The sequence below is a fragment of the Acyrthosiphon pisum genome, chromosome A1 (assembly GCF_005508785.2).
Source record: "Acyrthosiphon pisum isolate AL4f chromosome A1, pea_aphid_22Mar2018_4r6ur, whole genome shotgun sequence".
NCBI classification, from domain to species: domain Eukaryota; kingdom Metazoa; phylum Arthropoda; class Insecta; order Hemiptera; family Aphididae; genus Acyrthosiphon; species Acyrthosiphon pisum.
In genome coordinates, this window is record NC_042494.1 from 37,688,795 (window position 1) to 37,698,015 (window position 9,221).

The 9,221-nt window shown below is 25.8% G+C and overlaps 1 protein-coding gene across 4 annotated transcripts in view; it reads right to left on the reverse strand.

Annotated features, from left to right (window-relative positions):
- LOC100575587 (5-hydroxytryptamine receptor 1) overlaps positions 1 to 9,221 on the reverse strand; it is a 251,248-nt gene that overhangs the window by 131,300 nt on the left and 110,727 nt on the right. For all 4 annotated transcript variants that reach the window (XM_029487000.1, XM_029486998.1, XM_029486999.1 and 1 more), the window contains one exon: positions 1,419 to 1,516. The gene's annotated coding sequence lies outside the window, so the exon portion shown is untranslated. The remainder of the gene's footprint in view (positions 1 to 1,418; positions 1,517 to 9,221) is intronic.

The following is a 9,221-nucleotide window of genomic DNA, read 5'->3' on the forward strand; positions in this document are numbered from 1 at the left end:
TAAAAAAAAATAATGATAAAATGTGCAGATATATTAATGGTATACTATTATATTATGCATCTTAACTTTTATTGATCCACAGTTTAGGACTTTAGGTACAGTCAATTAATTAAAAGTTATATAACGTAATTCAAATTTTTTTTTGTGGATTCGTCACTGTTTAAAATAATAATTAGGTAAGTAAAGTTAATTCCTCTTAAAAATGTTTCACGATTTCGATTGTTTCCCGATTAACTAATATCTTAAAAGAATGCAACCCTCGTTGATGCTGAGAAGAAGAAACCAAGACGAATACATTTTATCTAGTCACATATTATTCGTTTAGGTTTTGGATTCAGTCGATTCAAGAGAATTAAAACGATGGAAATATTGAAATATCGAAGTATAAAACGTGTATTCATAATCAAAAATTCCACATTTTTAAAACGTTCATATAGAATTACGTTCTAAATTCTTACTATAATAATGACAAGTAATGTACTAATGTGTATTGTTCTTTACTTTTATTTGTATTAGTGATTTAACTATAGGTACTTAGGTAATTATAGGTATTATAGGTATAATTAATATTATAGAATAATAACTGTCACAAACTTTCAGTAAAACAAATATACCTACATGTAAATAATATATTGATATACATTTTAAATTAACATAAAGTTAAGTGTTTTAAGTTAAATACAACTATAAAAGTGTTAAAATGCTGTTGCATAAGTATAAAATACAAAGCGCTCACACATTGTAACATTTGGATTTAAGTAGGTACATTCAACGATGCGACGACGACAAGTGACAACGTGTTATTTATAATATAATAACAAAAAATACTTTTTACTTTATATGAAGCAAATTACACTCGGTTCTTTGTGTTTTTTTCCCAACAGGTATGTACCTAATATGTATAATATATTTTTGTTCGACCTATTGTGCTGTCAATTATAACTCATTAATAAAAATATTTTATTGTAAGGTTATTATTGTTTTGCTCGATAAAAATAAAATAATCAACACGCACATTATAATGTATAAGTAATATAACCACTAACCATATAATAATATATAAAAAACTTCTCCATGATGACCAATGTTCTAATAAAATAATTAATAATTGGATATAATTTAAAGTTTATTTTTTATTTTTTGTCTATGAATAGAATAGGGCGTAGGAGCCTATTAATCTTACTATTTTTACGCGTATTTTTTTTCAATTCAGTATATTCAATAGTAACTATTGATGCTTCGAGTACACGCGCCATATTGACCCACCCAACTCTCAAAATGCATAGTTGTTTGATTTTTAATATTTTAAATAGATACTTAAACTTATAAACTGTATTCGCTGTTCGTTTAAAAAAATATTATAAACATATCCGATCAGATTTTAAGTACTTACATAAAACAATTTTTTTTACACTTACCTAACGAGGGTTAAACTTCTACATAATGAGCGGCTTATGTATGATAATTATTCAACAATGATCTTTGTTTAGTCACCAAATGAGTCGACAGAAATTTCCTGAAAAATAACAATGAAAGTAGGTAAATAAAAAACATTGAACATGTAAAGCAATACAATTATTATCTTAAAAGCATTTATTAATTTTAGATGTTGAATTATTTTTATAATTTTTATATTAACTATAAAACTATCCTCTTTTTAAGCTAGTCAAAAAAAAAATAAACTGTTACTCCATCCACTTTTTTTTAAAATATAATACATTCAAATTTTTGTCCTTGATTTAGAATACGTTGTTAGTTTTTTGTGAATTAATGATTTTTATTAAACGATGTTTAAGAATGATGTGAGAAAATAAAAAATATTATGTTTACATAATATATTATAGCAGTATCAAAATTGACGTGTAAATACAAAAAATGTATCTTTATTTGTACTTATTTATTTATAATATTATATGGAATAATGAAAATAAAAGCAACACAATTATTGAAAAAAAAATATATAAGTTTGGTTGCCAACTTGATAAATTTGTATTATAAATATATAAAAGAAACCGTTCAAATTACTACTTAATACTTATCATTGAAGTATTGAAGTTTATTTAATTATTGTCCTCATAAATAATAATACATTTCTGTACAAGTTATTATGATTATTATATTTATTTAATAATAATATAATTCTATGCTATTGTATATAATTTAATGTAAATTAATATTACTTTTTAAATGGAACTGGAAAAAAAAATTGTCTAATAAGAAACAACCTGTACCTAAGTATATTAGAATACAAAGTTTTAGTTGGGGATCATATACCAAAAACTTAAAATAAACATGATCGAATATCGTCAAAATCCGTAAAAAGATATTTTTAATGTTATATAAATAAAATCAAATAAAAAAAAAAAATAATGTTATCTGCACAATAGGTATAACATTCATGATATTATAATGATCAATACCTATGTATTATATATATTATATTGTTTGAATTAAGGAAGTTCCTATATATCTTTCGAGATAATAATGTATTATACATTTAATTCGCATTACGATAATATAGGTAATGTATCTCGAGGGAAACTGTAACATCTTATTCCAATGCGTATTCAAACTATAACATGATATTAGTGTAGGTTATCTATACGAACAGTCTGGAAAAATACTTCAGATTCTATGTATAACTATTTCATAGACAACTTAGAGATATTACTATTTTACCCGGGATGTAATTTCATTGATAAAATTACAGGCAAAATGTAAAAAAGGTCTGGTCTGTAAAGCCAATCCTACCCATAGTTCGTAATATTTTAATACAAGTCATATACTTATATTATAGGTATAAAACGAGTTTGAATGCTCATGATAGACTATCGCCAACAAACAATATTGTAGCATACATTTCGACGGTTTAATTTTTTTATGATAGAGGTGCCATTGTGCTCTCTTAACGGCAAATATTAAAAAATAAACACAAAAAGTACCTAAATAAAACTAGCTGTTATAGTTTCTGAAAAATTGAAATTTTTTTATGATTAATATAAATAATTTTAAATTCTACTAACAAAATATAATTTGTTTAACGAATCTCGATTTTATGTCAGTTAAAATGATACTTAATAATTGTATTAGTTTTATATTTTAGGCCCTTCAACCGTATTAGTCATGTCACTTTAATAAAGGTCTTTCGAAAATGGGCGATCCGTACTGATCTCTTGCAGGTTTTCATCTTATCTCATGGATAGGAAACAATTCGTCAAATTACGTGGCTTAAAATCTAAAGTTGTTGACATTCCGTCTGGCGTGTCTCAGAGTGGACACCTATATCATTTTCTTTTTGGCCTGTTTGTTAACGGCATAAAAAATCGCAGTTAGCTGCTAATTTTTGCAGATGATATTAAACTATTTCTGTAATTTAATTAAATCCATGACAATCTGTTGCTCCAAGAAGATTTAAACTCGGTAGTCATTTGGTCATGCATGTATGTATTTATCCTCAATTTGTCTTTATGTTCCTCGATGCATTTTTCTAGGGCTATTGAACCATTCTAATTTGCCTATTTCATTAATGGTGTACGTCTTACTACGTGTAATATGATTAAGAATATCGGTATAACCTTCGATTCAAAGTTGACCTTCCATAATCACATTAATAATATACTTGTACAGCTATAAAAAGTAAAAAAAATAAGTTATATGATGCCCGTATGTATTATTAAACTTCAAGTTCCCCGCTTATCTTAAAGTGCTTTACTTCTAAGTTATCTGATATATTATTGAGTATGGTATAATAACCTGGCACCCTCATACAGATGGTGATAGTCTTCAACTAAATTAAAAGAAATTCATCTCAAAAAAAAATGAAAGATTGTATTATTGGGTATTTGTACCAGGTGTTGAAAATGTACAAGATGCTAATTTAGAAACTGGCAAAGTGTTAAGAAATAAAAATAAAAGAGCATTTTTACTCATGAAAGTAAGAGTGAAGTGAGGTCATGATTTATAAAGAAACAGCAGACCTAGCTACAATGTAGATAATATCTATTTTAATATTATAATATCACAAATCTTATAGGCTGCATTTTTTTGATAAGTGGTCTTAAACTTGACAGTTGGCCTTATTTAAATTGTTAGGTATTTGATGATGATATTTTTATTTATAAATTCTTAAATATCTATGTATCATTATTTCCACTAATCACTATTGATTATTTACATATCAAAATTATTTTCATTTTTAATTAATTGTTAAGCCTTTGTAATTGGACTACGGCACTTATATATACCGACATATAATACAACTTTAAACTTCAGCTATTAGTAACAAATTTGCATGTTTGCCAAATTTAAATTTAAAAATCATTTATACATCAGTGTACATTAAATAATTGTATTAGGTATAATAAAATTAAGTTCGAATAAATTGCAGTTTTGTAATAATATATTATGCAAAAACTATGTTTATGATTTATTTGTGTTGAAATGCATACTATACTACGATTATCGTCAATTATAGGTACTTATACTATGATCGATTTTCAATTATACCTAAACTCTTACATTGATTTATATTATTACCTATGTGGAATCAAAAACGTTAATAATATGTTGTATTTAAATTTAGAACTATTTAAATCAGGGATGGGCAACTCAAAGTAACTAGCGGGCCACTTTTAAGTATTTTAAAATCTAGCGGGCTGCAGTGCATAGGAGAAGCAAAAAAAAAAAAGTCCTTCAATTTACTAACATTTATTTTTTACGCATTTTAATAGACATTTTTAAAATATTACTACAAAACACGAAAACACACATTTGAAATGTAGCGCGGGCCAGATAAAAAGTACGCGGGCGCAGTGCCCATCCTGATTTAAATGATAAATGTCAAATGAGTAGTAGTACGTTTTGTAAAAAAATAATCCCTCTTAATTCTCACTTTTACATGCATTTTTCATACTGATGTCTGAATAACTAAAATTATATATGTCGTTAAAATATAATATTATAATTACTGAATAAATCCAAGAAAAACGTCTCAAAAAAAATTTCGTAATCACCTAGGCACTCTTAAAATGTTTTGAAGATTTTTAAGTACCCAAAAACGCCATTCTAAAACAATAATAATATAAAATATTTTTATTCTCAATATCATAGCTTAATAAATTAATTGTACGAAATAAATACTAATAAATAAGACAGTCAAATAAGATTAATTAAACTTTGTAGAACCGGCTATGGTAGGTACCCTATACAAGCTGGTTCAATAGTAATTCAATAATTTGTAAATTGAATAGTACGAATGTTACAAAATGTTATTTTGGTATACTGCAACGTAAGTACTCATACTGTCATTATGACATTATATATGAATAAATGATTGATATTATTGAATAAATGATATTTGAAGTGCACAGTACCTTTTATATTTAATGAAATAACGCGGTATTTGTAGATTGCTATTGAGTTATTGGTTTAGTTGAACTTTTAACGTACCTACATAACTCATAGTATTATTTCTACATTTTATTAAACACAGTAGTGAACAAATTAGTATCTCCATTTAAAAATATCCATTCAATTTCATAATAATCAAAATGCGGACGATTTATGTTCATTTTTTAAAAATAAAATCGACTGAGATTGTTAAATGTTAATCATATTAAGAACATTTTGAAAGTCTATTCAAATAAAATGTTCATACAGTAACATTTATCTATATATGAATTTACATTTGTAAATTACACAAAAATATGCAAATGAATTAATTTTAAAATAAAAATGTGATTGATTATCATTCCGTTAATAATAAAATACTATGTAAAAACAATAGATTGATAACCATAATATACAAAAAATATACCCGGTAATAAAAATGTCATACATGTTAGAATAATTTATAACAATATTTCTTATATTTTTCGTTGTTTATTTATTTATTTTTTAAAGTTTTGTTTCAATATCACCATATTATTAAATTACTTTAATTTATTAGTATTACTTATATTAATTATGTTGAAAAAAATGATTTAGTCAACTAAAACAGACTACATCACGAGTATTCGTAGTTTATTATAAAACCTTTTTACTGTTACTAGTTAGGACGTTAGGTTCATGATGTATTATAACATTTTTATGTTTTCTATCAAATATTTGTAAGAAAGTATAATATACAATATATATTTTAAAATGTTAATTAAATGGCTTTGGTTTTAATTTTAAATTCTTATGGACATTAAACTCAGAACAAATTTGCTTTTTTAAATGTAATATCCAAATAATGATACAAAACACTTTTTATCTGTTTTATAAACAAATAATAAATTAAATAGAGCTTAAATAAATCAAAGATCTGATAATAATAATAAATACTACAGTTTCTAACATCAATTGAAGATTTCTTATTGTGTAATATCCTCAATTGAACAAAGGGACATCTACTTTCTATATCAACTACTAAGTCCCATGTGGTAAATTAACGTTCTTGTCGAGTACCAATAAAATTTAAATTCTATATCAAATATTAAAACTTAAGCTTTAGTTTAAAAATTTGTTTCCGTGGCTCCATGCAAAATAACTGATTTTAATGAAAATAAAATATTTTACAGGATTATACAGTTGGACATTTCTGGAACAAAAATATTTTGAATACTTTAGTTTTTCTGAAATCTACCTCGATGTATATTAGACAGACTGTAAGGAATGTATATTATATACATTTCCATTTTAAAACTAAATACAGTTTCACAATTTCACTTTGAAATATACCTATATTATAATCTTATTATAGCCGAATTATATTTTACTGGTTTATTAGTTCTATACCTCAATATAATAATTTTATACCAATTTTAAAGGTATTTTGTATAGGTAGTAGGTACATAACCAATATGTTATTTCTTGAACACATTAAAGATGTTTAAAAAAAATAAGAATATTTTATGTTGATTTAAAATCAATGCTGTGTGTGTTTACACATTTAATAAGTTTAAATTAATATACATAACTGAAAAGACAATTTAATTTTATTATACTTGTGCAAAAATGTAAAATAAAAAAAAAAGTACAAGGTATAAAAAATAATGATAAAACGTACATGGTTCTATATTATATGAGATAAAGATGGGGGTTTAATAAAAGGGTAACACTGCATCTCTTTTTTTTATTTTTAAATTACACTAGGTATTTAAATAAATCACCAGATAATATTAATATAATAAACTAAAACAATTGGAACTTATATAAAACAATTTATAGCATAGCGAAAATGTGTTTATGTTCGTATTTAAAGTAGGTTTTAATTTTTTTTTTTTTTTATTTAACAGTTTGCTTTATATTATTTTATCTTATATTAGAGAAGTTGAAATGTGGAATAGTATAAAATGCAATATCCGCAGTTCATTTTACAGGCATGTGTGTTCACGTAGTAAGACGGTCATAAAAAATGCATTACCTTTGAAACGCGAAAAACCTCGAAGAAAATATGTAATCGTACAAAACCTTAATATTTTATGACATTGCAACTGGTATACAATAAATCAGCCGAAGCTAAAAACTTTTCATAATTTAAATAAAATGTCTACAGAGAGCAAATCGCTAATATTTTGTAATTAAATTATGGCGAAGTACCCATACTCAGCGTAATGAAGCACACGTATATAGTATAGTAAAATTGAATAATTATTTGCATTTTGAATCATGGAATTTCAAACATTATTATATGTAAAATATATTATCAAACCAATGTAAATTATTACAATATTTATAAATATTATGATCGTACAACGATAATAACAGATTAACGATGGCTTACTTACATATAGTCCAACAACTTGATTAATTCTAAAATATCATTTTTAGGCTAATACCCATTGAATAAAGAATTTAGTATTATTGTATTTGACTACAAGTATCGGTATGTATAATATTATATATATTTTAAAATTGTAACAATTTATCAATATAAAATAAATATTTAAGTTCTAAACACAATAAAACTCAACTTGATGTTTCTATAAAATTATCAGTTAAATTGTTTTCAACAGTCACTTTTGATTTACAGAACTTGCGTATGCTAGCCCGTTTATTTCAATATTTCATAGAGCATAGTATTATTTACGTAGATGTTTACTTCTTGTAGTCTTTCGTTATACATTATGATAACAATTATTATAGTTTCAAGAGTTATGATCACTGCCGAAAATGAAAAATAGAAGAAAAGCGAATGATAAGCAATGATTGCAATATAATTTCACGGACGTTGCGGTAAAGCCGGGCGGGAGCACTGCTTGGGGCGATTTTAATTACGATGAGAAACCCTTCTGGTGGTCGGTTTCCCCAGTGATCGTGGCCCGGATCGAGCTGAATAGCTTTTGTTTTGCCACCAAATTGAATTCCGAACATTATAACCTCCACTGGTGACCTCACCTCCTCCAGCCAACGGTATCCGATGATCGAGCCGCAACGGCGATAACACTATCGTGGACAATATTTCTGTTTTGGGAATAGGCTTGTTGGTAGGTATAGCTTCTGGTTATTTATCTCGTGAGATCCCGATTCATTACGACAGCCTTTTGGATCTGCTTCATCATCTTCATTGAACATTAAAAATACCTCATTCGCTAACCAGTAAAAATAAATTCAGTTACCTGGATTATGATGAAGAAAAAATTTGAATAATTTATGGCCAGAATAACAATACTATGTGGACTGGACAAATAAATTTAAGACTAAAACAATAAACCTCTACACCTTATATTATATAAATATTTAACTATAGTTAATTACAAATGTATTTGTATAATAGCACAAAGCAAATGGCTGTTGTCAATAAAACTAAGTTTAAAAAAAAATATATTGGTACATATTATACTATAGATTTATATGTATTATATGCGTTGAGGCGAATGTGAACGGTTTGTGGATTTTTCTCGAACATATTATACCATGTATATAATTTACAACAGCCATTTTGAATTATTGTTTTATTTGCAAAAACTCTCTAGACACGTTATGGATATACATATTCGGTTGGTTATGTTCTTACGGATTATTATTTTATTTGCGATAGGTACGATAATAAGATTGTAAATGCTATATATAATTCATTGAGATTTAAGCATTAAAAAAAAATAAATAAATAAGTAATAATAATTAAGTTTTAGGCATAATATTGCCACCATATATTATGTATGATAATAACTTCTCCAGTGGCGGCTCGTCAGGTGAGGCAAGTGAGGCTCAGCCTCACCTAACTCTTGTAAAGAAAA